This window comes from Crinia signifera, chromosome 8, assembly GCF_055691185.1.
Source record: "Crinia signifera chromosome 8, ASM5569118v1, whole genome shotgun sequence".
Lineage (NCBI taxonomy): Eukaryota > Metazoa > Chordata > Amphibia > Anura > Myobatrachidae > Crinia > Crinia signifera.
In genome coordinates, this window is record NC_139224.1 from 68913535 (window position 1) to 68937477 (window position 23943).

The 23943-nt window shown below is 39.2% G+C and overlaps 35 non-coding genes and 17 pseudogenes across 35 annotated transcripts; all 52 read left to right on the top strand.

Moving 5' to 3' along the window:
- The first annotated feature begins 199 nt into the window (after positions 1–199).
- Positions 200–318, top strand: LOC146033661 (5S ribosomal RNA). Its single transcript, XR_014459070.1, has one exon. It is a non-coding gene; the product is annotated as a 5S ribosomal RNA (ribosomal RNA).
- Positions 319–663: 345 nt separating this feature from the next.
- On the top strand, positions 664–782 carry LOC146029210 (5S ribosomal RNA; annotated as a pseudogene).
- A 344-nt stretch (positions 783–1126) lies between these two features.
- LOC146028264 (5S ribosomal RNA) lies at positions 1127–1245 on the top strand. Its single transcript, XR_014455205.1, has one exon. It is a non-coding gene; the product is annotated as a 5S ribosomal RNA (ribosomal RNA).
- A 345-nt stretch (positions 1246–1590) lies between these two features.
- LOC146033942 (5S ribosomal RNA) lies at positions 1591–1709 on the top strand. Its single transcript, XR_014459351.1, has one exon. It is a non-coding gene; the product is annotated as a 5S ribosomal RNA (ribosomal RNA).
- Positions 1710–2052: 343 nt separating this feature from the next.
- LOC146027926 (5S ribosomal RNA) lies at positions 2053–2171 on the top strand (annotated as a pseudogene).
- Positions 2172–2516: 345 nt separating this feature from the next.
- Positions 2517–2635, top strand: LOC146032109 (5S ribosomal RNA). The gene has a single exon (XR_014457552.1). It is a non-coding gene; the product is annotated as a 5S ribosomal RNA (ribosomal RNA).
- A 345-nt stretch (positions 2636–2980) lies between these two features.
- Positions 2981–3099, top strand: LOC146028480 (5S ribosomal RNA; annotated as a pseudogene).
- A 345-nt stretch (positions 3100–3444) lies between these two features.
- Positions 3445–3563, top strand: LOC146028276 (5S ribosomal RNA). Its single transcript, XR_014455206.1, has one exon. It is a non-coding gene; the product is annotated as a 5S ribosomal RNA (ribosomal RNA).
- A 346-nt stretch (positions 3564–3909) lies between these two features.
- Positions 3910–4028, top strand: LOC146028416 (5S ribosomal RNA; annotated as a pseudogene).
- A 345-nt stretch (positions 4029–4373) lies between these two features.
- LOC146028287 (5S ribosomal RNA) lies at positions 4374–4492 on the top strand. The gene has a single exon (XR_014455207.1). It is a non-coding gene; the product is annotated as a 5S ribosomal RNA (ribosomal RNA).
- Positions 4493–4833: 341 nt separating this feature from the next.
- Positions 4834–4952, top strand: LOC146031190 (5S ribosomal RNA). Its single transcript, XR_014456662.1, has one exon. It is a non-coding gene; the product is annotated as a 5S ribosomal RNA (ribosomal RNA).
- A 344-nt stretch (positions 4953–5296) lies between these two features.
- LOC146031492 (5S ribosomal RNA) lies at positions 5297–5415 on the top strand. The gene has a single exon (XR_014456959.1). It is a non-coding gene; the product is annotated as a 5S ribosomal RNA (ribosomal RNA).
- Positions 5416–5760: 345 nt separating this feature from the next.
- Positions 5761–5869, top strand: LOC146029032 (5S ribosomal RNA; annotated as a pseudogene).
- A 346-nt stretch (positions 5870–6215) lies between these two features.
- LOC146028299 (5S ribosomal RNA) lies at positions 6216–6334 on the top strand. Its single transcript, XR_014455208.1, has one exon. It is a non-coding gene; the product is annotated as a 5S ribosomal RNA (ribosomal RNA).
- A 345-nt stretch (positions 6335–6679) lies between these two features.
- On the top strand, positions 6680–6798 carry LOC146028311 (5S ribosomal RNA). The gene has a single exon (XR_014455209.1). It is a non-coding gene; the product is annotated as a 5S ribosomal RNA (ribosomal RNA).
- Positions 6799–7143: 345 nt separating this feature from the next.
- On the top strand, positions 7144–7262 carry LOC146034867 (5S ribosomal RNA). Its single transcript, XR_014460270.1, has one exon. It is a non-coding gene; the product is annotated as a 5S ribosomal RNA (ribosomal RNA).
- A 345-nt stretch (positions 7263–7607) lies between these two features.
- Positions 7608–7726, top strand: LOC146030880 (5S ribosomal RNA). The gene has a single exon (XR_014456362.1). It is a non-coding gene; the product is annotated as a 5S ribosomal RNA (ribosomal RNA).
- Positions 7727–8069: 343 nt separating this feature from the next.
- LOC146030539 (5S ribosomal RNA) lies at positions 8070–8188 on the top strand. The gene has a single exon (XR_014456030.1). It is a non-coding gene; the product is annotated as a 5S ribosomal RNA (ribosomal RNA).
- Positions 8189–8533: 345 nt separating this feature from the next.
- Positions 8534–8652, top strand: LOC146033662 (5S ribosomal RNA). The gene has a single exon (XR_014459071.1). It is a non-coding gene; the product is annotated as a 5S ribosomal RNA (ribosomal RNA).
- Positions 8653–8997: 345 nt separating this feature from the next.
- LOC146029120 (5S ribosomal RNA) lies at positions 8998–9116 on the top strand (annotated as a pseudogene).
- Positions 9117–9460: 344 nt separating this feature from the next.
- Positions 9461–9579, top strand: LOC146028323 (5S ribosomal RNA). Its single transcript, XR_014455210.1, has one exon. It is a non-coding gene; the product is annotated as a 5S ribosomal RNA (ribosomal RNA).
- A 345-nt stretch (positions 9580–9924) lies between these two features.
- On the top strand, positions 9925–10043 carry LOC146033943 (5S ribosomal RNA). The gene has a single exon (XR_014459352.1). It is a non-coding gene; the product is annotated as a 5S ribosomal RNA (ribosomal RNA).
- A 343-nt stretch (positions 10044–10386) lies between these two features.
- On the top strand, positions 10387–10505 carry LOC146027927 (5S ribosomal RNA; annotated as a pseudogene).
- A 345-nt stretch (positions 10506–10850) lies between these two features.
- LOC146032121 (5S ribosomal RNA) lies at positions 10851–10969 on the top strand. The gene has a single exon (XR_014457564.1). It is a non-coding gene; the product is annotated as a 5S ribosomal RNA (ribosomal RNA).
- Positions 10970–11314: 345 nt separating this feature from the next.
- On the top strand, positions 11315–11433 carry LOC146028481 (5S ribosomal RNA; annotated as a pseudogene).
- Positions 11434–11778: 345 nt separating this feature from the next.
- On the top strand, positions 11779–11897 carry LOC146028334 (5S ribosomal RNA). The gene has a single exon (XR_014455211.1). It is a non-coding gene; the product is annotated as a 5S ribosomal RNA (ribosomal RNA).
- Positions 11898–12243: 346 nt separating this feature from the next.
- On the top strand, positions 12244–12362 carry LOC146027998 (5S ribosomal RNA; annotated as a pseudogene).
- Positions 12363–12707: 345 nt separating this feature from the next.
- Positions 12708–12826, top strand: LOC146028347 (5S ribosomal RNA). The gene has a single exon (XR_014455214.1). It is a non-coding gene; the product is annotated as a 5S ribosomal RNA (ribosomal RNA).
- Positions 12827–13167: 341 nt separating this feature from the next.
- Positions 13168–13286, top strand: LOC146031192 (5S ribosomal RNA). Its single transcript, XR_014456663.1, has one exon. It is a non-coding gene; the product is annotated as a 5S ribosomal RNA (ribosomal RNA).
- Positions 13287–13630: 344 nt separating this feature from the next.
- Positions 13631–13749, top strand: LOC146031493 (5S ribosomal RNA). The gene has a single exon (XR_014456960.1). It is a non-coding gene; the product is annotated as a 5S ribosomal RNA (ribosomal RNA).
- A 345-nt stretch (positions 13750–14094) lies between these two features.
- On the top strand, positions 14095–14203 carry LOC146029033 (5S ribosomal RNA; annotated as a pseudogene).
- Positions 14204–14549: 346 nt separating this feature from the next.
- On the top strand, positions 14550–14668 carry LOC146028358 (5S ribosomal RNA). The gene has a single exon (XR_014455215.1). It is a non-coding gene; the product is annotated as a 5S ribosomal RNA (ribosomal RNA).
- Positions 14669–15013: 345 nt separating this feature from the next.
- Positions 15014–15132, top strand: LOC146028369 (5S ribosomal RNA). The gene has a single exon (XR_014455216.1). It is a non-coding gene; the product is annotated as a 5S ribosomal RNA (ribosomal RNA).
- Positions 15133–15477: 345 nt separating this feature from the next.
- Positions 15478–15596, top strand: LOC146034868 (5S ribosomal RNA). The gene has a single exon (XR_014460271.1). It is a non-coding gene; the product is annotated as a 5S ribosomal RNA (ribosomal RNA).
- A 345-nt stretch (positions 15597–15941) lies between these two features.
- LOC146030881 (5S ribosomal RNA) lies at positions 15942–16060 on the top strand. Its single transcript, XR_014456363.1, has one exon. It is a non-coding gene; the product is annotated as a 5S ribosomal RNA (ribosomal RNA).
- A 343-nt stretch (positions 16061–16403) lies between these two features.
- On the top strand, positions 16404–16522 carry LOC146030541 (5S ribosomal RNA). Its single transcript, XR_014456032.1, has one exon. It is a non-coding gene; the product is annotated as a 5S ribosomal RNA (ribosomal RNA).
- Positions 16523–16867: 345 nt separating this feature from the next.
- On the top strand, positions 16868–16986 carry LOC146033663 (5S ribosomal RNA). Its single transcript, XR_014459072.1, has one exon. It is a non-coding gene; the product is annotated as a 5S ribosomal RNA (ribosomal RNA).
- Positions 16987–17331: 345 nt separating this feature from the next.
- Positions 17332–17450, top strand: LOC146029121 (5S ribosomal RNA; annotated as a pseudogene).
- A 344-nt stretch (positions 17451–17794) lies between these two features.
- Positions 17795–17913, top strand: LOC146028380 (5S ribosomal RNA). The gene has a single exon (XR_014455217.1). It is a non-coding gene; the product is annotated as a 5S ribosomal RNA (ribosomal RNA).
- Positions 17914–18258: 345 nt separating this feature from the next.
- Positions 18259–18377, top strand: LOC146033944 (5S ribosomal RNA). Its single transcript, XR_014459353.1, has one exon. It is a non-coding gene; the product is annotated as a 5S ribosomal RNA (ribosomal RNA).
- Positions 18378–18720: 343 nt separating this feature from the next.
- Positions 18721–18839, top strand: LOC146027929 (5S ribosomal RNA; annotated as a pseudogene).
- Positions 18840–19184: 345 nt separating this feature from the next.
- LOC146031118 (5S ribosomal RNA) lies at positions 19185–19303 on the top strand. Its single transcript, XR_014456593.1, has one exon. It is a non-coding gene; the product is annotated as a 5S ribosomal RNA (ribosomal RNA).
- A 345-nt stretch (positions 19304–19648) lies between these two features.
- Positions 19649–19767, top strand: LOC146028296 (5S ribosomal RNA; annotated as a pseudogene).
- Positions 19768–20112: 345 nt separating this feature from the next.
- LOC146028392 (5S ribosomal RNA) lies at positions 20113–20231 on the top strand. Its single transcript, XR_014455218.1, has one exon. It is a non-coding gene; the product is annotated as a 5S ribosomal RNA (ribosomal RNA).
- Positions 20232–20577: 346 nt separating this feature from the next.
- Positions 20578–20696, top strand: LOC146028143 (5S ribosomal RNA; annotated as a pseudogene).
- Positions 20697–21041: 345 nt separating this feature from the next.
- On the top strand, positions 21042–21160 carry LOC146028404 (5S ribosomal RNA). The gene has a single exon (XR_014455219.1). It is a non-coding gene; the product is annotated as a 5S ribosomal RNA (ribosomal RNA).
- Positions 21161–21496: 336 nt separating this feature from the next.
- LOC146029380 (5S ribosomal RNA) lies at positions 21497–21605 on the top strand (annotated as a pseudogene).
- Positions 21606–21949: 344 nt separating this feature from the next.
- Positions 21950–22068, top strand: LOC146031494 (5S ribosomal RNA). The gene has a single exon (XR_014456961.1). It is a non-coding gene; the product is annotated as a 5S ribosomal RNA (ribosomal RNA).
- A 345-nt stretch (positions 22069–22413) lies between these two features.
- Positions 22414–22532, top strand: LOC146028482 (5S ribosomal RNA; annotated as a pseudogene).
- Positions 22533–22877: 345 nt separating this feature from the next.
- LOC146028415 (5S ribosomal RNA) lies at positions 22878–22996 on the top strand. The gene has a single exon (XR_014455220.1). It is a non-coding gene; the product is annotated as a 5S ribosomal RNA (ribosomal RNA).
- Positions 22997–23342: 346 nt separating this feature from the next.
- On the top strand, positions 23343–23461 carry LOC146028145 (5S ribosomal RNA; annotated as a pseudogene).
- A 345-nt stretch (positions 23462–23806) lies between these two features.
- On the top strand, positions 23807–23925 carry LOC146031104 (5S ribosomal RNA). Its single transcript, XR_014456580.1, has one exon. It is a non-coding gene; the product is annotated as a 5S ribosomal RNA (ribosomal RNA).
- The last annotated feature ends 18 nt before the right edge of the window (positions 23926–23943 follow it).

Genomic DNA, 23943 nt, shown 5'->3' on the forward strand with positions numbered 1-23943 from the left:
TCCAACTGCTTTTGGCAGCTAAACAGTGTTGAGCCTCTTTAGTAGTTTAATTTGAGACCACCTGCTAATATTATGTCCTGTAGGTCTTTTTACATTACCAACACATGATTTTTTTCAGTAAGCCAATACAGTTAGGAAACTTTTTTATTCGCTTACCTGGTTATAGAAGTAGAAGAGGGCAAAAAAGTGCCTGTATCTTACCTACAGCCATACCACATTGGATATGCCCACTCTCGTCTGATCTTGGAAGCTAAGCAGTGTTGGGCCTGGTTAGTACTTGGGTGGGAGACCACATGGGAACACCAGGTGCTGTAGGTTTTTTCCCATTACTGGCAAATTGTTTTTATTCTCTAGCTATTTAAATTGGAAACTTTTTCTTTTTATTGCCAATACAGACATTTGGGAGAGGTCAAACAGACACAATAGCCATCACCTAAAGACTTACCACACTGTTTCGGCCCAATTCCAACTGCTTTTGGCAGCTAAATAGTGTTGAGCCTCTTTAGTAGTTTAATTTGAGACCACCTGCTGATATTATGTCCTGTAGGTCTTTTTACATTGCAAACACATGATTTTTTTCAGTAAGCCAATACAGTTAGGAAACTTTTTTATTAGCTTACCTTTAGATAGAAGTAGAAGAGGGCAAAAAAGTGACTGCATCTCACCTACAGCCATACCACATTGGATACGCCCAATCTCGTCTTATTTTGGAAGCTAAGCAGTGTTGGGGCTGGTCAGTACTTGGGTAGGAGACCACATGGGAACACCAGGTGCTGTAGGTTTTTCCCATTACTGGCAAATTGTTTTTATTCTCTAGCTATTTAAATTGGAAACTTTTTCTTTTTATTGCCAATACAGACATTTGGGAGAGGTCAAACAGACACAATAGCCATCACCTAAAGACTTACCACACTGTTTCGGCCCAATTCCAACTGCTTTTGGCAGCTAAATAGTGTTGAGCCTCTTTAGTAGTTTAATTTGAGACCACCTGCTAATATTATGTCCTGTTGGTCTTTTTACATTACCAACACATGATTTTTTTCAGTTAGCCAATATAGTTAGGAAACTTTTTTATTAGCTTACCTTTAGATAGAAGTAGAAGAGGGCAAAAAAGTGCCTGCATCTCACCTACAGCCATACCACATTGGATACGCCCAATCTCGTCTGATCTTGGAAGCTAAGCAGTGTTGGGCCTGGTTAGTACTTGGGTGGGAGACCACATGGGAACACCAGGTGCTGTAGGTTATTTCCCATTACTGGCAAATTGTTTTTATTCTCTAGCTATTTAAATTGGAAACTTTTTCTTTTTATTGCCAATACAGACATTTGAGAGAGGTGAAACAGACACAATAGCCATCACCTAAAGACTTACCTCACTGTTTCGGGCCAATTCCAACTGCTTTTGGCAGCTAAACAGTGTTGAGCCTCATTAGTAGTTTAATTTGAGACCACCTGCTAATATTATGTCCTGTAGGTCTTTTTACATTAGCAACACATGATTTTTTTCAGTAAGTTAATACAGTTAGGAAACTTTTTTATTAGCTTACCTTTAGATAGAAGTAGAAGAGGGCAAAAAAGTGCCTGTATCTCACCTACAGCCATACCACGTTGGATACTCCCAATCTTGTCTGATCTTGGAAGCTAAGCAGTGTTGGGCCTGGTTAGTACTTGGGTGGGAGACCATATGGGAGCACCAGGTGCTGTAGGTTTTTTCCCATTACTGGCAAATTGTTTTTATTCTCTAGCTATTTAAATTGGAAACTTTTTCTTTTTATTGCCAATACAGACATTTGGGAGAGGTCAAACAGACACAATAGCCATCCCCTTAAGACTTTACACTGTTTCGGCCCAATTCAAACTGCTTTTGGCAGCTAAACAGTGTTGAGCCTCTTTAGTAGTTTAATTTGAGACCACCTGCTAATATTATGTCCTGTAGGTCTTTTTACTTTACCAACACATGATTTTATTCTGTAAGCCAATACAGTTAGGAAACTTTTTTATTAGCTTACCTTGTTATAGAAGTAGAAGAGGGCAAAAAAGTGCCTGTGTCTCACCTCCAGCCATACCACATTGGATACGCCCAATCTCGTCTGATCTTGGTAGCTAAGCAGTGTTGGGTCTGGATAGTACGTGGGTGGGAGACCACATGGGAACACCAGGTGCTGTAGGTTTTTTCCCATTACTCGCAAATTGTTTTTATTCTCTATCTATTTAAATTGGAAACTTTTTCTTTTTATTGCCAATACAGACATTTGAGAGAGGTCAAACAGACACAATAGCCATCACCTAAAGACTTACCACACTGTTTCGGACCAATTCCAACTGCTTTTGGCAGCTAAACAGTGTTGAGCCTCATTAGTAGTTTAATTTGAGACCACCTGCTAATATTATGTCCTGTAGGTCTTTTTACATGAGCAACACATGATTTTTTTCAGTAAGCCAATAATGTTAGGAAACTTTTTTATTAGCTTACCTGGTTATAGAAGTAGAAGAGGGCAAAAAAGTGACTGTATGTCACCTACAGCCATACCACATTGGATACGCCCAATCTCATTTGATCTTGGAAGCTAAGCAGTGTTGGGCCTGGTTAGTACTTGGGTGGGAGACCACATGGGAACACCAGGTGCTGTAGGTTTTTTCCCATTACTGGCAAATTGTTTTTATTCTCTAGCTATTTAAATTGGAAACTTTTTCTTTTTATTGCCAATATAGACATTTGAGAGAGGTGAAACAGACACAATAGCCATCACCTAAAGACTTACAACACTGTTTTGGCCCAATTCCAACTGCTTTTGGCAGCTAAACAGTGTTGAGCCTCATTAGTAGTTTAATTTGAGACCACCTGCTAATATTATGTCCTGTAGGTCTTTTTACATTACCAACACATGATTTTTTTCAGTAAGCCAATAATGTTAGGAAACTTTTTTATTAGCTTACCTGGTTATAGAAGTAGAAGAGGGCAAAAAAGTGCCTGTATCTCACCTACAGCCATACCACATTGGGTACGCCCAATCTCGTCTGATCTTGGAACCTAAGCAGTGTTGGGTCTGGTTAGTACTTGGTTGGGAGACCACATGGGAACACCACGTGCTGTAGGTTTTTTCCCATTACTGGCAAATTGTTTTTATTCTCTAGCTATTTAAATTGGAAACTTTTTCTTTTTATTGCCAATACAGACATCTGGGAGAGGTCAAACAGACACAATAGCCATCACCTAAAGACTTACCACACTGTTTCGGCCTAATTCCAACTGCTTTTGGCAGCTAAACAGTGTTGAGCCTCTTTAGTAGTTTAATTTGAGACCACCTGCTAATATTATGTCCTGTAGGTCTTTTTACATTACCAACACATGATTTTTTTCAGTAAGCCAATACAGTTAGGAAACTTTTTTATTAGCTTACCTGGTTATAGAAGTAGAAGAGGGCAAAAAAGTGCCTGTATCTAACCTACAGCCATACCACATTGGATACGCCCAATCTCGTCTGATCTTGGAAGCTAAGCAGTGTTGGGCCTGGTTAGTACTTGGGTGGGAGACCACATGGGAACACCAGGTGCTGTAGGTTTTTTTCCCATTACTGGCAAATTGTTTTTATTCTCTAGCTATTTAAATTGGAAACTTTTTCTTTTTATTGCCAATACAGACATTTGAGAGAGGTAAAACAGACACAATAGAAATCACCTAAAGACTTACCACACTGTTTTGGCCCAATTCCAACTGCTTTTGGCAGCTAAACAGTGTTGAGCCTCATTAGTAGTTTAATTTGAGACCACCTGCTAATATTATGTCCTGTAGGTCTTTTTACATTAGCAACACATGATTTTTTTCAGTAAGCCAATAATGTTAGGAAACTTTTTTATTAGCTTACCTGGTTATAGAAGTAGAAGAGGGCAAAAAAGTAACAGTATCTCACCTACAGCCATTCCACATTGGATACGCCCAATCTCGTCTGAACTTGGAAGCTAAGCAGTGTTGGGCTTGGTTAGTACTTGGGTGGGAGACCACATGGGAACAAAACGTGTTGTAGGTTTTTTCCCATTACTGGCAAATTGTTTTTATTCTCTAGCTATTTAAATTGGAAACTTTTTCTTTTTATTGCCAATACAGACATCTGGGAGAGGTCAAACAGACACAATAGCCATCACCTAAAGACTTACCACACTGTTTCGGCCTAATTCCAACTGCTTTTGGCAGCTAAACAGTGTTGAGCCTCTTTAGTAGTTTAATTTGAGACCACCTGCTAATATTATGTCCTGTAGGTCTTTTTACATTACCAACACATGATTTTTTTCAGTAAGCCAATACAGTTAGGAAACTTTTTTATTAGCTTACCTGGTTATAGAAGTAGAAGAGGGCAAAAAAGTGCCTGTATCGCACCTACAGCCATACCACATTGGATACGCCCAATCTCGTCTGATCTTGGAAGCTAAGCAGTGTTGGGCCTGGTTAGTACTTGGGTGGGAGACCACATGGGAACACCAGGTGCTGTAGGTTTTTTTCCCATTACTGGCAAATTGTTTTTATTCTCTAGCTATTTAAATTGGAAACTTTTTCTTTTTATTGCCAATACAGACATTTGAGAGAGGTAAAACAGACACAATAGAAATCACCTAAAGACTTACCACACTGTTTCGGCCCAATTCCAACTGCTTTTGGCAGCTAAACAGTGTTGAGCCTCATTAGTAGTTTAATTTGAGACCACCTGCTAATATGGTGTAGGTCTTTTTACATTAGCAACATATGATTTTTTTCAGTAAGCCAATAATGTTAGGAAACTTTTTTATTAGCTTACCTGGTTATAGAAGTAGAAGAGGGCAAAAAAGTAACTGTATCTCACCTACAGCCATTCCACATTGGATACGCCCAATCTCGTCTGATCTTGGAAGCTAAGCAGTGTTGGGCCTGGTTAGTACTTGGGTGGGAGACCACATGGGAACACCAGGTGCTGTAGGTTTTTTCCCATTACTGGCAAATTGTTTTTATTCTCTAGCTATTTAAATTGGAAACTTTTTATTTTTATTGCCAATACAGATATTTGAGAGAGGTGAAACTGACACAATAGCCATCACCTAAAGACTTACCACACTGTTTCGGCCCAATTCCAACTACTTTTGGCACCTAACAGTGTTGAGCCTCATTAGTAGTTTAATTTGAGACCACCTGCTAATATTATGTCCTGTAGGTCTTTTTACATTACCAACACATGATTTTTTTCAGTAAGCCAATAATGTTAGGAAACTTTTTTATTAGCTTACCTGGTTATAGAAGTAGAAGAGGGCAAAAAAGTGACTGTATCTCACCTACAGCCATACCACATTGGATATGCCCAATCTCATCTGATCTTGGAAGCTAAGCAGTGTTGGACCTGGTTAGTACTTGGGTGGGAGACCACATGGGAACACCAGGTGCTGTAGGTTTTTTCCCATTACTGGCAAATTGTTTTTATTCTCTAGCTATTTAAATTGGAAACTTTTTCTTTTTATTGCCAATACAGACATTTGGGAGAGGTCAAACAGACACAATAGCCATCACCTAAAGACTTTCCACACTGTTTCGGCCCAATTACAACTGCTTTTGGCAGCTAAACAGTGTTGAGCCTCATTAGTAGTTTAATTTGAGACCACCTGCTAATATCATGTCCTGTAGGTCTTTTTACTTTACCAACACATGATTTTTTTCAGTAAGCCAATACAGTTAGGAAACTTTTTTATTAGCTTACCTGGTTATAGAAGTAGAAGAGGGCAAAAAAGTGCCTGTATCTCACCTACAGCCATACCACGTTGGATACGCCTGATCTTGGAAGCTAAGCAGTGTTGGGCCTGGTTAGTACTTGGGTGGGAGACCACATGGGAACACCAGGTGCTGTAGGTTTTTTCCCATTACTGGCAAATTGTTTTTATTCTCTAGCTATTTAAATTGGAAACTTTTTTGTTTTTATTGCCAATACAGACATTTGAGAGAGGTGAAACAGACACAATAGCCATCACCTAAAGACTTACCACACTGTTTCGGCCCAATTCCAACTGCTTTTGGCAGCTAAACAGTGTTGAGCCTCATTAGTAGTTTAATTTGAGACCACCTGCTAATATTATGTCCTGTAGGTCTTTTTACATGAGCAACACATGATTTTTTTCAGTAAGCCAATAATGTTAGGAAACTTTTTTATTAGCTTACCTGGTTATAGAAGTAGAAGAGGGCAAAAAAGTGACTGTATCTCACCTACAGCCATACCACATTGGATACGCCCAATCTCGTCTGATCTTGGAAGCTAAGCAGTGTTGGGCCTGGTTAGTACTTGGGTGGGAGACCACATGGGAACACCAGGTGCTGTAGGTTTTTTCCCATTACTGGCAAATTGTTTTTATTCTCTAGCTATTTAAATTGGAAACTTTTTCTTTTTATTGCCAATATAGACATTTGAGAGAGGTGAAACAGACACAATAGCCATCACCTAAAGACTTACCACACTGTTTTGGCCCAATTCCAACTGCTTTTGGCAGCTAAACAGTGTTGAGCCTCATTAGTAGTTTAATTTGAGACCACCTGCTAATATTATGTCCTGTAGGTCTTTTTACATTACCAACACATGATTTTTTTCAGTAAGCCAATAATGTTAGGAAACTTTTTTATTAGCTTACCTTTAGATAGAAGTAGAAGAGGGCAAAAAAGTGCCTGCATCTCACCTACAGCCATACCACATTGGATACGCCCAATCTCGTCTGATCTTGGAAGCTAAGCAGTGTTGGGCCTGGTTAGTACTTGGGTGGGAGACCACATGGGAACACCAGGTGCTGTAGGTTTTTTCCCATTACTGGCAAATTGTTTTTATTCTCTAGCTATTTAAATTGGAAACTTTTTCTTTTTATTGCCAATACAGACATTTGAGAGAGGTGAAACAGACATAATAGCCATCACCTAAAGACTTACCACACTGTTTCGGCCCAATTCCAACTGCTTTTGGCAGCTAAACAGTGTTGAGCCTCATTAGTAGTTTAATTTGAGACCACCTGCTAATATTATGTCCTGTAGGTCTTTTTACATTACCAACACATGATTTTTTTCAGTAAGCCAATAATGTTAGGAAACTTTTTTATTAGCTTACCTGGTTATAGAAGTAGAAGAGGGCAAAAAAGTGACTCTATCTCAACTACAGCCATACCACATTGAATACGCCCAATCTCGTCTGATCTTGGAAGCTAAGCAGTGTTGGGCCTGGTTAGTACTTGGGTGGGAGACCACATTGGAACACCAGATGCTGTAGGTTTTTTCCCATTACTGGCAAATTGTTTTTATTCTCTAGCTATTTAAATTGGAAACTTTTTCTTTTTATTGCCAATACAGACATTTGGGAGAGGTCAAACAGACACAATAGCCATCACCTAAAGACTTACCACACTGTTTCGGCCCAATTCCAACTGCTTTTGGCAGCTAAATAGTGTTGAGCCTCTTTAGTAGTTTAATTTGAGACCACCTGCTAATATTATGTCCTGTAGGTATTTTTACATTACCAACACATGATTTTTTTCAGTAAGCCAATAATGTTAGGAAACTTTTTTATTAGCTTACCTGGTTATAGAAGTAGAAGAGGGCAAAAAAGTGACTGTATCTCACCTACAGCCATACCACATTGGATACGCCCAATCTCGTCTGATCTTGGAAGCTAAGCAGTGTTGGGCCTGGTTAGTACTTGAGTGGGAGACCACATGGGAACACCAGGTGCTGTAGGTTTTTCCCATTACTGGCAAATTGTTTTTATTCTCTAGCTATTTAAATTGGAAACTTTTTCTTTTTATTGCCAATACAGACATTTGAGAGAGGTGAAACAGACATAATAGCCATCACCTAAAGACTAACCACACTGTTTCGGCCCAATTCCAACTGCTTTTGGCAGCTAAACAGTGTTGAGCCTCATTAGTAGTTTATTTGAGACCACCTGCTAATATTATGTCCTGTAGGTCTTTTTACATTACCAACACATGATTTTTTTCAGTAAGCCAATAATGTTAGGAAACTTTTTTATTAGCTTACCTGGTTATAGAAGTAGAAGAGGGCAAAAAAGTGACTCTATCTCACCTACAGCCATACCACATTGGATACGCCCAATCTCGTCTGATCTTGGAAGCTAAGCATTGTTGGGCCTGGTTAGTACTTGGGTGGGAGACCACATGGGAACACCAGGTGCTGTAGGTTTTTTCCCATTACTGGCAAATTGTTTTTATTCTCTAGCTATTTAAATTGGAAACTTCTTATTTTTATTGCCAATACAGACATTTGGGAGAGGTCAAACAGACACAATAGCCATCACCTAAAGACTTACCACACTGTTTCGGCCTAATTCCAACTGCTTTTGGCAGCTAAACAGTGTTGAGCCTCTTTAGTAGTTTAATTTGAGACCACCTGCTAATATTATGTCCTGTAGGTCTTTTTACATTACCAACACATGATTTTTTTCAGTAAGCCAATACAGTTAGGAAACTTTTTTATTCGCTTACCTTGTTATAGAAGTAGAAGAGGGCAAAAAAGTGCCTGTATCTTACCTACAGCCATACCACATTGGATATGCCCACTCTCGTCTGATCTTGGAAGCTAAGCAGTGTTGGGCCTGGTTAGTACTTGGGTGGGAGACCACATGGGAACACCAGGTGCTGTAGGTTTTTTCCCATTACTGGCAAATTGTTTTTATTCTCTAGCTATTTAAATTGGAAACTTTTTCTTTTTATTGCCAATACAGACATTTGGGAGAGGTCAAACAGACACAATAGCCATCACCTAAAGACTTACCACACTGTTTCGGCCCAATTCCAACTGCTTTTGGCAGCTAAATAGTGTTGAGCCTCTTTAGTAGTTTAATTTGAGACCACCTGCTGATATTATGTCCTGTAGGTCTTTTTACATTGCAAACACATGATTTTTTTCAGTAAGCCAATACAGTTAGGAAACTTTTTTATTAGCTTACCTTTAGATAGAAGTAGAAGAGGGCAAAAAAGTGACTGCATCTCACCTACAGCCATACCACATTGGATACGCCCAATCTCATCTTATTTTGGAAGCTAAGCAGTGTTGGGGCTGGTCAGTACTTGGGTAGGAGACCACATGGGAACACCAGGTGCTGTAGGTTTTTCCCATTACTGGCAAATTGTTTTTATTCTCTAGCTATTTAAATTGGAAACTTTTTCTTTTTATTGCCAATACAGACATTTGGGAGAGGTCAAACAGACACAATAGCCATCACCTAAAGACTTACCACACTGTTTCGGCCCAATTCCAACTGCTTTTGGCAGCTAAATAGTGTTGAGCCTCTTTAGTAGTTTAATTTGAGACCACCTGCTAATATTATGTCCTGTTGGTCTTTTTACATTACCAACACATGATTTTTTTCAGTTAGCCAATATAGTTAGGAAACTTTTTTATTAGCTTACCTTTAGATAGAAGTAGAAGAGGGCAAAAAAGTGCCTGCATCTCACCTACAGCCATACCACATTGGATACGCCCAATCTCGTCTGATCTTGGAAGCTAAGCAGTGTTGGGCCTGGTTAGTACTTGGGTGGGAGACCACATGGGAACACCAGGTGCTGTAGGTTATTTCCCATTACTGGCAAATTGTTTTTATTCTCTAGCTATTTAAATTGGAAACTTTTTCTTTTTATTGCCAATACAGACATTTGAGAGAGGTGAAACAGACACAATAGCCATCACCTAAAGACTTACCTCACTGTTTCGGGCCAATTCCAACTGCTTTTGGCAGCTAAACAGTGTTGAGCCTCATTAGTAGTTTAATTTGAGACCACCTGCTAATATTATGTCCTGTAGGTCTTTTTACATTAGCAACACATGATTTTTTTCAGTAAGTTAATACAGTTAGGAAACTTTTTTATTAGCTTACCTTTAGATAGAAGTAGAAGAGGGCAAAAAAGTGCCTGTATCTCACCTACAGCCATACCACGTTGGATACTCCCAATCTTGTCTGATCTTGGAAGCTAAGCAGTGTTGGGCCTGGTTAGTACTTGGGTGGGAGACCATATGGGAGCACCAGGTGCTGTAGGTTTTTTCCCATTACTGGCAAATTGTTTTTATTCTCTAGCTATTTAAATTGGAAACTTTTTCTTTTTATTGCCAATACAGACATTTGGGAGAGGTCAAACAGACACAATAGCCATCCCCTTAAGACTTTACACTGTTTCGGCCCAATTCAAACTGCTTTTGGCAGCTAAACAGTGTTGAGCCTCTTTAGTAGTTTAATTTGAGACCACCTGCTAATATTATGTCCTGTAGGTCTTTTTACTTTACCAACACATGATTTTATTCTGTAAGCCAATACAGTTAGGAAACTTTTTTATTAGCTTACCTTGTTATAGAAGTAGAAGAGGGCAAAAAAGTGCCTGTGTCTCACCTCCAGCCATACCACATTGGATACGCCCAATCTCGTCTGATCTTGGTAGCTAAGCAGTGTTGGGTCTGGATAGTACGTGGGTGGGAGACCACATGGGAACACCAGGTGCTGTAGGTTTTTTCCCATTACTCGCAAATTGTTTTTATTCTCTATCTATTTAAATTGGAAACTTTTTCTTTTTATTGCCAATACAGACATTTGAGAGAGGTCAAACAGACACAATAGCCATCACCTAAAGACTTACCACACTGTTTCGGACCAATTCCAACTGCTTTTGGCAGCTAAACAGTGTTGAGCCTCATTAGTAGTTTAATTTGAGACCACCTGCTAATATTATGTCCTGTAGGTCTTTTTACATGAGCAACACATGATTTTTTTCAGTAAGCCAATAATGTTAGGAAACTTTTTTATTAGCTTACCTGGTTATAGAAGTAGAAGAGGGCAAAAAAGTGACTGTATGTCACCTACAGCCATACCACATTGGATACGCCCAATCTCATTTGATCTTGGAAGCTAAGCAGTGTTGGGCCTGGTTAGTACTTGGGTGGGAGACCACATGGGAACACCAGGTGCTGTAGGTTTTTTCCCATTACTGGCAAATTGTTTTTCTTCTCTAGCTATTTAAATTGGAAACTTTTTCTTTTTATTGCCAATATAGACATTTGAGAGAGGTGAAACAGACACAATAGCCATCACCTAAAGACTTACAACACTGTTTTGGCCCAATTCCAACTGCTTTTGGCAGCTAAACAGTGTTGAGCCTCATTAGTAGTTTAATTTGAGACCACCTGCTAATATTATGTCCTGTAGGTCTTTTTACATTACCAACACATGATTTTTTTCAGTAAGCCAATAATGTTAGGAAACTTTTTTATTAGCTTACCTGGTTATAGAAGTAGAAGAGGGCAAAAAAGTGCCTGTATCTCACCTACAGCCATACCACATTGGGTACGCCCAATCTCGTCTGATCTTGGAACCTAAGCAGTGTTGGGTCTGGTTAGTACTTGGTTGGGAGACCACATGGGAACACCACGTGCTGTAGGTTTTTTCCCATTACTGGCAAATTGTTTTTATTCTCTAGCTATTTAAATTGGAAACTTTTTCTTTTTATTGCCAATACAGACATCTGGGAGAGGTCAAACAGACACAATAGCCATCACCTAAAGACTTACCACACTGTTTCGGCCTAATTCCAACTGCTTTTGGCAGCTAAACAGTGTTGAGCCTCTTTAGTAGTTTAATTTGAGACCACCTGCTAATATTATGTCCTGTAGGTCTTTTTACATTACCAACACATGATTTTTTTCAGTAAGCCAATACAGTTAGGAAACTTTTTTATTAGCTTACCTGGTTATAGAAGTAGAAGAGGGCAAAAAAGTGCCTGTATCTAACCTACAGCCATACCACATTGGATACGCCCAATCTCGTCTGATCTTGGAAGCTAAGCAGTGTTGGGCCTGGTTAGTACTTGGGTGGGAGACCACATGGGAACACCAGGTGCTGTAGGTTTTTTTCCCATTACTGGCAAATTGTTTTTATTCTCTAGCTATTTAAATTGGAAACTTTTTCTTTTTATTGCCAATACAGACATTTGAGAGAGGTAAAACAGACACAATAGAAATCACCTAAAGACTTACCACACTGTTTTGGCCCAATTCCAACTGCTTTTGGCAGCTAAACAGTGTTGAGCCTCATTAGTAGTTTAATTTGAGACCACCTGCTAATATTATGTCCTGTAGGTCTTTTTACATTAGCAACACATGATTTTTTTCAGTAAGCCAATAATGTTAGGAAACTTTTTTATTAGCTTACCTGGTTATAGAAGTAGAAGAGGGCAAAAAAGTAACAGTATCTCACCTACAGCCATTCCACATTGGATACGCCCAATCTCGTCTGAACTTGGAAGCTAAGCAGTGTTGGGCTTGGTTAGTACTTGGGTGGGAGACCACATGGGAACAAAACGTGCTGTAGGTTTTTTCCCATTACTGGCAAATTGTTTTTATTCTCTAGCTATTTAAATTGGAAACTTTTTCTTTTTATTGCCAATACAGACATCTGGGAGAGGTCAAACAGACACAATAGCCATCACCTAAAGACTTACCACACTGTTTCGGCCTAATTCCAACTGCTTTTGGCAGCTAAACAGTGTTGAGCCTCTTTAGTAGTTTAATTTGAGACCACCTGCTAATATTATGTCCTGTAGGTCTTTTTACATTACCAACACATGATTTTTTTCAGTAAGCCAATACAGTTAGGAAACTTTTTTATTAGCTTACCTGGTTATAGAAGTAGAAGAGGGCAAAAAAGTGCCTGTATCGCACCTACAGCCATACCACATTGGATACGCCCAATCTCGTCTGATCTTGGAAGCTAAGCAGTGTTGGGCCTGGTTAGTACTTGGGTGGGAGACCACATGGGAACACCAGGTGCTGTAGGTTTTTTTCCCATTACTGGCAAATTGTTTTTATTCTCTAGCTATTTAAATTGGAAACTTTTTCTTTTTATTGCCAATACAGACATTTGAGAGAGGTAAAACAGACACAATAGAAATCACCTAAAGACTTACCACACTGTTTCGGCCCAATTCCAACTGCTTTTGGCAGCTAAACAGTGTTGAGCCTCATTAGTAGTTTAATTTGAGACCACCTGCTAATATGGTGTAGGTCTTTTTACATTAGCAACATATGATTTTTTTCAGTAAGCCAATAATGTTAGGAAACTTTTTTATTAGCTTACCTGGTTATAGAAGTAGAAGAGGGCAAAAAAGTAACTGTATCTCACCTACAGCCATTCCACATTGGATACGCCCAATCTCGTCTGATCTTGGAAGCTAAGCAGTGTTGGGCCTGGTTAGTACTTGGGTGGGAGACCACATGGGAACACCAGGTGCTGTAGGTTTTTTCCCATTACTGGCAAATTGTTTTTATTCTCTAGCTATTTAAATTGGAAACTTTTTATTTTTATTGCCAATACAGATATTTGAGAGAGGTGAAACTGACACAATAGCCATCACCTAAAGACTTACCACACTGTTTCGGCCCAATTCCAACTACTTTTGGCACCTAACAGTGTTGAGCCTCATTAGTAGTTTAATTTGAGACCACCTGCTAATATTATGTCCTGTAGGTCTTTTTACATTACCAACACATGATTTTTTTCAGTAAGCCAATAATGTTAGGAAACTTTTTTATTAGCTTACCTGGTTATAGAAGTAGAAGAGGGCAAAAAAGTGACTGTATCTCACCTACAGCCATACCACATTGGATATGCCCAATCTCATCTGATCTTGGAAGCTAAGCAGTGTTGGACCTGGTTAGTACTTGGGTGGGAGACCACATGGGAACACCAGGTGCTGTAGGTTTTTTCCCATTACTGGCAAATTGTTTTTATTCTCTAGCTATTTAAATTGGAAACTTTTTCTTTTTATTGCCAATACAGACATTTGGGAGAGGTCAAACAGACACAATAGCCATCACCTAAAGACTTTCCACACTGTTTCGGCCCAATTACAACTGCTTTTGGCAGCTAAACAGTGTTGAGCCTCATTAGTAGTTTAATTTGAGACCACCTGCTAATATCATGTCCTGTAGGTCTTTTTACTTTACCAACACATGATTTTTTTCAGTAAGCCAATACAGTTAGGAAACTTTTTTATTAGCTTACCTGGTTATAGAAGTAGAAGAGGGCAAAAAAGTGCCTGTATCTCACCTACAGCCATACCACGTTGGATACGCCTGATCTTGGAAGCTAAGCAGTGTTGGGCCTGGTTAGTACTTGGGTGGGAGACCACATGGGAACACCAGGTGCTGTAGGTTTTTTCCCATTACTGGCAAATTGTTTTTATTCTCTAGCTATTTAAATTGGAAACTTTTTTGTTTTTATTGCCAATACAGACATTTGAGAGAGGTGAAACAGACACAATAGCCATCACCTAAAGACTTACCACACTGTTTCGGCCCAATTCCAACTGCTTTTGGCAGCTAAACAGTGTTGAGCCTCATTAGTAGTTTAATTTGAGACCACCTGCTAATATTATGTCCTGTAGGTCTTTTTACATGAGCAACACATGATTTTTTTCAGTAAGCCAATAATGTTAGGAAACTTTTTTATTAGCTTACCTGGTTATAGAAGTAGAAGAGGGCAAAAAAGTGACTGTATCTCACCTACAGCCATACCACATTGGATACGCCCAATCTCGTCTGATCTTGGAAGCTAAGCAGTGTTGGGCCTGGTTAGTACTTGGGTGGGAGACCACATGGGAACACCAGGTGCTGTAGGTTTTTTCCCATTACTGGCAAATTGTTTTTATTCTCTAGCTATTTAAATTGGAAACTTTTTCTTTTTATTGCCAATATAGACATTTGAGAGAGGTGAAACAGACACAATAGCCATCACCTAAAGACTTACCACACTGTTTTGGCCCAATTCCAACTGCTTTTGGCAGCTAAACAGTGTTGAGCCTCATTAGTAGTTTAATTTGAGACCACCTGCTAATATTATGTCCTGTAGGTCTTTTTACATTACCAACACATGATTTTTTTCAGTAAGCCAATAATGTTAGGAAACTTTTTTATTAGCTTACCTTTAGATAGAAGTAGAAGAGGGCAAAAAAGTGCCTGCATCTCACCTACAGCCATACCACATTGGATACGCCCAATCTCGTCTGATCTTGGAAGCTAAGCAGTGTTGGGCCTGGTTAGTACTTGGGTGGGAGACCACATGGGAACACCAGGTGCTGTAGGTTTTTTCCCATTACTGGCAAATTGTTTTTATTCTCTAGCTATTTAAATTGGAAACTTTTTCTTTTTATTGCCAATACAGACATTTGAGAGAGGTGAAACAGACATAATAGCCATCACCTAAAGACTTACCACACTGTTTCGGCCCAATTCCAACTGCTTTTGGCAGCTAAACAGTGTTGAGCCTCATTAGTAGTTTAATTTGAGACCACCTGCTAATATTATGTCCTGTAGGTCTTTTTACATTACCAACACATGATTTTTTTCAGTAAGCCAATAATGTTAGGAAACTTTTTTATTAGCTTACCTGGTTATAGAAGTAGAAGAGGGCAAAAAAGTGACTCTATCTCAACTACAGCCATACCACATTGAATACGCCCAATCTCGTCTGATCTTGGAAGCTAAGCAGTGTTGGGCCTGGTTAGTACTTGGGTGGGAGACCACATTGGAACACCAGATGCTGTAGGTTTTTTCCCATTACTGGCAAATTGTTTTTATTCTCTAGCTATTTAAATTGGAAACTTTTTCTTTTTATTGCCAATACAGACATTTGGGAGAGGTCAAACAGACACAATAGCCATCACCTAAAGACTTACCACACTGTTTCGGCCCAATTCCAACTGCTTTTGGCAGCTAAATAGTGTTGAGCCTCTTTAGTAGTTTAATTTGAGACCACCTGCTAATATTATGTCCTGTAGGTATTTTTACATTACCAACACATGATTTTTTTCAGTAAGCCAATAATGTTAGGAAACTTTTTTATTAGCTTACCTGGTTATAGAAGTAGAAGAGGGCAAAAAAGTGACTGTATCTCACCTACAGCCATACCACATTGGATACGCCCAATCTCGTCTGATCTTGGAAGCTAAGCAGTGTTGGGCCTGGTTAGTACTTGAGTGGGAGACCACATGGGAACACCAGGTGCTGTAGGTTTTTCCCATTACTGGCAAATTGTTTTTATTCTCTAGCTATTTAAATTGGAAACTTTTTCTTTTTATTGCCAATACAGACATTTGAGAGAGGTGAAACAGACATAATAGCCATCACCTAAAGACTTACCACACTGTTTCGGCCCAATTCCAACTGCTTTTGGCAGCTAAACAGTGTTGAGCCTCATTAGTAGTTTATTTGAGACCACCTGCTAATATTATGTCCTGTAGGTCTTTTTACATTACCAACACATGATTTTTTTCAGTAAGCCAATAATGTTAGGAAACTTTTTTATTAGCTTACCTGGTTATAGAAGTAGAAGAGGGCAAAAAAGTGACTCTATCTCACCTACAGCCATACCACATTGGATACGCCCAATCTCGTCTGATCTTGGAAGCTAAGCATTGTTGGGCCTGGTTAGTACTTGGGTGGGAGACCACATGGGAACACCAGGTGCTGTAGGTTTTTTCCCATTACTGGCAAATTGTTTTTATTCTCTAGCTATTTAAATTGGAAACTTCTTATTTTTATTGCCAATACAGACATTTGGGAGAGGTCAAACAGACACAATAGCCATCACCTAAAGACTTACCACACTGTTTCGGCCTAATTCCAACTGCTTTTGGCAGCTAAACAGTGTTGAGCCTCTTTAGTAGTTTAATTTGAGACCACCTGCTAATATTATGTCCTGTAGGTCTTTTTACATTACCAACACATGATTTTTTTCAGTAAGCCAATACAGTTAGGAAACTTTTTTATTCGCTTACCTTGTTATAGAAGTAGAAGAGGGCAAAAAAGTGCCTGTATCTTACCTACAGCCATACCACATTGGATATGCCCACTCTCGTCTGATCTTGGAAGCTAAGCAGTGTTGGGCCTGGTTAGTACTTGGGTGGGAGACCACATGGGAACACCAGGTGCTGTAGGTTTTTTCCCATTACTGGCAAATTGTTTTTATTCTCTAGCTATTTAAATTGGAAACTTTTTCTTTTTATTGCCAATACAGACATTTGGGAGAGGTCAAACAGACACAATAGCCATCACCTAAAGACTTACCACACTGTTTCGGCCCAATTCCAACTGCTTTTGGCAGCTAAATAGTGTTGAGCCTCTTTAGTAGTTTAATTTGAGACCACCTGCTGATATTATGTCCTGTAGGTCTTTTTACATTGCAAACACATGATTTTTTTCAGTAAGCCAATACAGTTAGGAAACTTTTTTATTAGCTTACCTTTAGATAGAAGTAGAAGAGGGCAAAAAAGTGACTGCATCTCACCTACAGCCATACCACATTGGATACGCCCAATCTCATCTTATTTTGGAAGCTAAGCAGTGTTGGGGCTGGTCAGTACTTGGGTAGGAGACCACATGGGAACACCAGGTGCTGTAGGTTTTTCCCATTACTGGCAAATTGTTTTTATTCTCTAGCTATTTAAATTGGAAACTTTTTCTTTTTATTGCCAATACAGACATTTGGGAGAGGTCAAACAGACACAATAGCCATCACCTAAAGACTTACCACACTGTTTCGGCCCAATTCCAACTGCTTTTGGCAGCTAAATAGTGTTGAGCCTCTTTAGTAGTTTAATTTGAGACCACCTGCTAATATTATGTCCTGTTGGTCTTTTTACATTACCAACACATGATTTTTTTCAGTTAGCCAATATAGTTAGGAAACTTTTTTATTAGCTTACCTTTAGATAGAAGTAGAAGAGGGCAAAAAAGTGCCTGCATCTCACCTACAGCCATACCACATTGGATACGCCCAATCTCGTCTGATCTTGGAAGCTAAGCAGTGTTGGGCCTGGTTAGTACTTGGGTGGGAGACCACATGGGAACACCAGGTGCTGTAGGTTATTTCCCATTACTGGCAAATTGTTTTTATTCTCTAGCTATTTAAATTGGAAACTTTTTCTTTTTATTGCCAATACAGACATTTGAGAGAGGTGAAACAGACACAATAGCCATCACCTAAAGACTTACCTCACTGTTTCGGGCCAATTCCAACTGCTTTTGGCAGCTAAACAGTGTTGAGCCTCATTAGTAGTTTAATTTGAGACCACCTGCTAATATTATGTCCTGTAGGTCTTTTTACATTAGCAACACATGATTTTTTTCAGTAAGTTAATACAGTTAGGAAACTTTTTTATTAGCTTACCTTTAGATAGAAGTAGAAGAGGGCAAAAAAGTGCCTGTATCTCACCTACAGCCATACCACGTTGGATACTCCCAATCTTGTCTGATCTTGGAAGCTAAGCAGTGTTGGGCCTGGTTAGTACTTGGGTGGGAGACCATATGGGAGCACCAGGTGCTGTAGGTTTTTTCCCATTACTGGCAAATTGTTTTTATTCTCTAGCTATTTAAATTGGAAACTTTTTCTTTTTATTGCCAATACAGACATTTGGGAGAGGTCAAACAGACACAATAGCCATCCCCTTAAGACTTTACACTGTTTCGGCCCAATTCAAACTGCTTTTGGCAGCAAAACAGTGTTGAGCCTCTTTAGTAGTTTAATTTGAGACCACCTGCTAATATTATGTCCTGTAGGTCTTTTTACTTTACCAACACATGATTTTATTCTGTAAGCCAATACAGTTAGGAAACTTTTTTATTAGCTTACCTTGTTATAGAAGTAGAAGAGGGCAAAAAAGTGCCTGTGTCTCACCTCCAGCCATACCACATTGGATACGCCCAATCTCGTCTGATCTTGGTAGCTAAGCAGTGTTGGGTCTGGATAGTACGTGGGTGGGAGACCACATGGGAACACCAGGTGCTGTAGGTTTTTTCCCATTACTCGCAAATTGTTTTTATTCTCTATCTATTTAAATTGGAAACTTTTTCTTTTTATTGCCAATACAGACATTTGAGAGAGGTCAAACAGACACAATAGCCATCACCTAAAGACTTACCACACTGTTTCGGACCAATTCCAACTGCTTTTGGCAGCTAAACAGTGTTGAGCCTCATTAGTAGTTTAATTTGAGACCACCTGCTAATATTATGTCCTGTAGGTCTTTTTACATGAGCAACACATGATTTTTTTCAGTAAGCCAATAATGTTAGGAAACTTTTTTATTAGCTTACCTGGTTATAGAAGTAGAAGAGGGCAAAAAAGTGACTGTATGTCACCTACAGCCATACTACATTGGATACGCCCAATCTCATTTGATCTTGGAAGCTAAGCAGTGTTGGGCCTGGTTAGTACTTGGGTGGGAGACCACATGGGAACACCAGGTGCTGTAGGTTTTTTCCCATTACTGGCAAATTGTTTTTATTCTCTAGCTATTTAAATTGGAAACTTTTTCTTTTTATTGCCAATATAGACATTTGAGAGAGGTGAAACAGACACAATAGCCATCACCTAAAGACTTACAACACTGTTTTGGCCCAATTCCAACTGCTTTTGGCAGCTAAACAGTGTTGAGCCTCATTAGTAGTTTAATTTGAGACCACCTGCTAATATTATGTCCTGTAGGTCTTTTTACATTACCAACACATGATTTTTTTCAGTAAGCCAATAATGTTAGGAAACTTTTTTATTAGCTTACCTGGTTATAGAAGTAGAAGAGGGCAAAAAAGTGCCTGTATCTCACCTACAGCCATACCACATTGGGTACGCCCAATCTCATCTGATCTTGGAACCTAAGCAGTGTTGGGTCTGGTTAGTACTTGGTTGGGAGACCACATGGGAACACCACGTGCTGTAGGTTTTTTCCCATTACTGGCAAATTGTTTTTATTCTCTAGCTATTTAAATTGGAAACTTTTTCTTTTTATTGCCAATACAGACATCTGGGAGAGGTCAAACAGACACAATAGCCATCACCTAAAGACTTACCACACTGTTTCGGCCTAATTCCAACTGCTTTTGGCAGCTAAACAGTGTTGAGCCTCTTTAGTAGTTTAATTTGAGACCACCTGCTAATATTATGTCCTGTAGGTCTTTTTACATTACCAACACATGATTTTTTTCAGTAAGCCAATACAGTTAGGAAACTTTTTTATTAGCTTACCTGGTTATAGAAGTAGAAGAGGGCAAAAAAGTGCCTGTATCTCACCTACAGCCATACCACATTGGATACGCCCAATCTCGTCTGATCTTGGAAGCTAAGCAGTGTTGGGCCTGGTTAGTACTTGGGTGGGAGACCACATGGGAACACCAGGTGCTGTAGGTTTTTTTCCCATTACTGGCAAATTGTTTTTATTCTCTAGCTATTTAAATTGGAAACTTTTTCTTTTTATTGCCAATACAGACATTTGAGAGAGGTAAAACAGACACAATAGAAATCACCTAAAGACTTACCACACTGTTTCGGCCCAATTCCAACTGCTTTTGGCAGCTAAACAGTGTTGAGCCTCATTAGTAGTTTAATTTGAGACCACCTGCTAATATTATGTCCTGTAGGTCTTTTTACATTAGCAACACATGATTTTTTTCAGTAAGCCAATAATGTTAGGAAACTTTTTTATTAGCTTACCTGGTTATAGAAGTAGAAGAGGGCAAAAAAGTAACAGTATCTCACCTACAGCCATTCCACATTGGATACGCCCAATCTCGTCTGAACTTGGAAGCTAAGCAGTGTTGGGCCTGGTTAGTACTTGGGTGGGAGACCACATGGGAACAAAACGTGCTGTAGGTTTTTTCCCATTACTGGCAAATTGTTTTTATTCTCTAGCTATTTAAATTGGAAACTTTTTCTTTTTATTGCCAATACAGACATCTGGGAGAGGTCAAACAGACACAATAGCCATCACCTAAAGACTTACCACACTGTTTCGGCCTAATTCCAACTGCTTTTGGCAGCTAAACAGTGTTGAGCCTCTTTAGTAGTTTAATTTGAGACCACCTGCTAATATTATGTCCTGTAGGTCTTTTTACATTACCAACACATGATTTTTTTCAGTAAGCCAATACAGTTAGGAAACTTTTTTATTAGCTTACCTGGTTATAGAAGTAGAAGAGGGCAAAAAAGTGCCTGTATCTCACCTACAGCCATACCACATTGGATACGCCCAATCTCGTCTGATCTTGGAAGCTAAGCAGTGTTGGGCCTGGTTAGTACTTGGGTGGGAGACCACATGGGAACACCAGGTGCTGTAGGTTTTTTTCCCATTACTGGCAAATTGTTTTTATTCTCTAGCTATTTAAATTGGAAACTTTTTCTTTTTATTGCCAATACAGACATTTGAGAGAGGTAAAACAGACACAATAGAAATCACCTAAAGACTTACCACACTGTTTCGGCCCAATTCCAACTGCTTTTGGCAGCTAAACAGTGCCTCATTAGTAGTTTAATTTGAGACCACCTGCTAATATGGTGTAGGTCTTTTTACATTAGCAACATATGATTTTTTTCAGTAAGCCAATAATGTTAGGAAACTTTTTTATTAGCTTACCTGGTTATAGAAGTAGAAGAGGGCAAAAAAGTAACTGTATCTCACCTACAGCCATACCACGTTGGATACGCCTGATCTTGGAAGCTAAGCAGTGTTGGGCCTGGTTAGTACTTGGGTGGGAGACCACATGGAAACACCAGGTGCTGTAGGTTTTTTCCCATTACTGGCAAATTGTTTTTATTCTCTAGCTATTTAAATTGGAAACTTTTTATTTTTATTGCCAATACAGATATTTGAGAGAGGTGAAACTGACACAATAGCCATCACCTAAAGACTTACCACACTGTTTCGGCCCAATTCCAACTACTTTTGGCACCTAACAGTGTTGAGCCTCATTAGTAGTTTAATTTGAGACCACCTGCTAATATTATGTCCTGTAGGTCTTTTTACATTACCAACACATGATTTTTTTCAGTAAGCCAATAATGTTAGGAAACTTTTTTATTAGCTTACCTGGTTATAGAAGTAGAAGAGGGCAAAAAAGTGACTGTATCTCACCTACAGCCATACCACATTGGATATGCCCAATCTCATCTGATCTTGGAAGCTAAGCAGTGTTGGACCTGGTTAGTACTTGGGTGGGAGACCACATGGGAACACCAGGTGCTGTAGGTTTTTTCCCATTACTGGCAAATTGTTTTTATTCTCTAGCTATTTAAATTGGAAACTTTTTCTTTTTATTGCCAATATAGACATTTGAGAGAGGTGAAACAGACACAATAGCCATCACCTAAAGACTTACAACACTGTTTTGGCCCAATTCCAACTGCTTTTGGCAGCTAAACAGTGTTGAGCCTCATTAGTAGTTTAATTTGAGACCACCTGCTAATATTATGTCCTGTAGGTCTTTTTACATTACCAACACATGATTTTTTTCAGTAAGCCAATAATGTTAGGAAACTTTTTTATAAGCTTACCTGGTTATAGAAGTAGAAGAGGGCAAAAAAGTGCCTGTATCTCACCTACAGCCATACCACATTGGGTACGCCCAATCTCGTCTGATCTTGGAACCTAAGCAGTGTTGGGTCTGGTTAGTACTTGGTTGGGAGACCACATGGGAACACCACGTGCTGTAGGTTTTTTCCCATTACTGGCAAATTGTTTTTATTCTCTAGCTATTTAAATTGGAAACTTTTTCTTTTTATTGCCAATACAGACATCTGGGAGAGGTCAAACAGACACAATAGCCATCACCTAAAGACTTACCACACTGTTTCGGCCTAATTCCAACTGCTTTTGGCAGCTAAACAGTGTTGAGCCTCTTTAGTAGTTTAATTTGAGACCACCTGCTAATATTATGTCCTGTAGGTCTTTTTACATTACCAACACATGATTTTTTTCAGTAAGCCAATACAGTTAGGAAACTTTTTTATTAGCTTACCTGGTTATAGAAGTAGAAGAGGGCAAAAAAGTGCCTGTATCTCACCTACAGCCATACCACATTGGATACGCCCAATCTCGTCTGATCTTGGAAGCTAAGCAGTGTTGGGCCTGGTTAGTACTTGGGTGGGAGACCACATGGGAACACCAGGTGCTGTAGGTTTTTTTCCCATTACTGGCAAATTGTTTTTATTCTCTAGCTATTTAAATTGGAAACTTTTTCTTTTTATTGCCAATACAGACATTTGAGAGAGGTAAAACAGACACAATAGAAATCACCTAAAGACTTACCACACTGTTTCGGCCCAATTCCAACTGCTTTTGGCAGCTAAACAGTGTTGAGCCTCATTAGTAGTTTAATTTGAGACCACCTGCTAATATTATGTCCTGTAGGTCTTTTTACATTAGCAACACATGATTTTTTTCAGTAAGCCAATAATGTTAGGAAACTTTTTTATTAGCTTACCTGGTTATAGAAGTAGAAGAGGGCAAAAAAGTAACAGTATCTCACCTACAGCCATTCCACATTGGATACGCCCAATCTCGTCTGAACTTGGAAGCTAAGCAGTGTTGGGCCTGGTTAGTACTTGGGTGGGAGACCACATGGGAACAAAACGTGCTGTAGGTTTTTTCCCATTACTGGCAAATTGTTTTTATTCTCTAGCTATTTAAATTGGAAACTTTTTCTTTTTATTGCCAATACAGACATCTGGGAGAGGTCAAACAGACACAATAGCCATCACCTAAAGACTTACCACACTGTTTCGGCCTAATTCCAACTGCTTTTGGCAGCTAAACAGTGTTGAGCCTCTTTAGTAGTTTAATTTGAGACCACCTGCTAATATTATGTCCTGTAGGTCTTTTTACATTACCAACACATGATTTTTTTCAGTAAGCCAATACAGTTAGGAAACTTTTTTATTAGCTTACCTGGTTATAGAAGTAGAAGAGGGCAAAAAAGTGCCTGTATCTCACCTACAGCCATACCACATTGGATACGCCCAATCTCGTCTGATCTTGGAAGCTAAGCAGTGTTGGGCCTGGTTAGTACTTGGGTGGGAGACCACATGGGAACACCAGGTGCTGTAGTTTTTTTTCCCATTACTGGCA